Raw genomic sequence first — 1298 nt, 5'->3', positions numbered from 1 at the left:
AATCTCTGCTTCCTGAGTTCAAGTGATTCTCCTGTCTCAGCCTCCCGAGTAGCTGGGATTACAGGCATGTGCCACCACACCTGGCTAAGTTTTGTATTTTTTTTAGTAGAGACAGGGTTTCACCATGTTGGCCAGGTTGGTCCTGGACTCCTGACCTCAGGTGATCCGCCCACCTCAGCCTCCCAAAGTGCTAGGATTATAGGTGTGAGCCACCACACCCAAATTTATGGTTCCTTTTTTTTAAAAAAAGTGAAGGGTTTCCTTCTAGTTACTTGTCCTTTATTGTATGTATATATATCTCTATCTAGGTACACATGCATAGATATGTATAAACTATGTATCATATATTACATATATACATAAAATATGTATATTACATATACATACATTACAGATAACATTTCCCAATCTCTGTCTTGTCTTTTTATTCTTTAAAGGGAATTTGTTGGTTTAAATAATTTATTACTAAAAAGTCCTGGGGTATAATGAGCTTCAGGCATGGCTAAATTCAGGGGCTAAAAAAATGTTATATAGTTGAATTCTGTCTCCCTGTCTTGGCTGTGCATCCTCCTGCATTAGCATTTCTTCCAAGCAGGTTGTCTCTTCATAGCAGGCCCCAGAAACTCTGGCTACTTTCTTCCCAGCTTAAAGTCTCAGGGAAAAAAGAGTGATTGCCTTTTTGAACAGTTCCAGTATGATGATCAGAATTGAATCTAGTTGGCTCTGACTGGCTCACTTGCCCATGTACTCTAGTCTGGCCTGGGGAATGTAATACTCTCACTTGTTTAGGGTTCGTGCCTGTGCTTATCCAGAAACTGGGTTAGAGTCTGCACTGACTGAATCATAGGGTCCTAGCAATTTGGGGGCATATGCAGAGGGGAGGAGGCAGGAGTGGGCAGGTAGGATCTGAAAGCAGTGATAATACTGTTAGCTGTTATGCTGGTCTTAGCAGCAAGTAGGAACTGTGAAGTCTGGGAAATCAGCCAGGGTTAGGTAGTTCCTAAAGAGCATTTTAGAAAGGTCAGGTATCATCTGTTAACATGTGTTTAGATTGCTAAAGATTGCTGCTCAGCCGGGCACAGTGGCTGACTCCTGTAATCCCAGCACTTTGGGAGGCTGAGGCGGGCGGATCACCTGAGGTCGGGAGTTTGAGACCAGCCTAGCCAACATGGTGAAACCCTGTCTCTACAAGAAACATTAGCCAGGTGTGGTGGCCTGTGCCTGTAATCTCAGCTACTCAGGAGGCTGGGACAGGAGAATCACTTGAACCTGGGAGGTGGAGGTTGCAGGTAGCCAAG

The sequence above is a fragment of the Mandrillus leucophaeus genome, unplaced genomic scaffold (assembly GCF_000951045.1).
Source record: "Mandrillus leucophaeus isolate KB7577 unplaced genomic scaffold, Mleu.le_1.0 Scaffold451, whole genome shotgun sequence".
Classification (NCBI taxonomy): Eukaryota; Metazoa; Chordata; class Mammalia; order Primates; family Cercopithecidae; genus Mandrillus; species Mandrillus leucophaeus.
Note: the sequence above shows the minus strand (reverse complement) of the source record.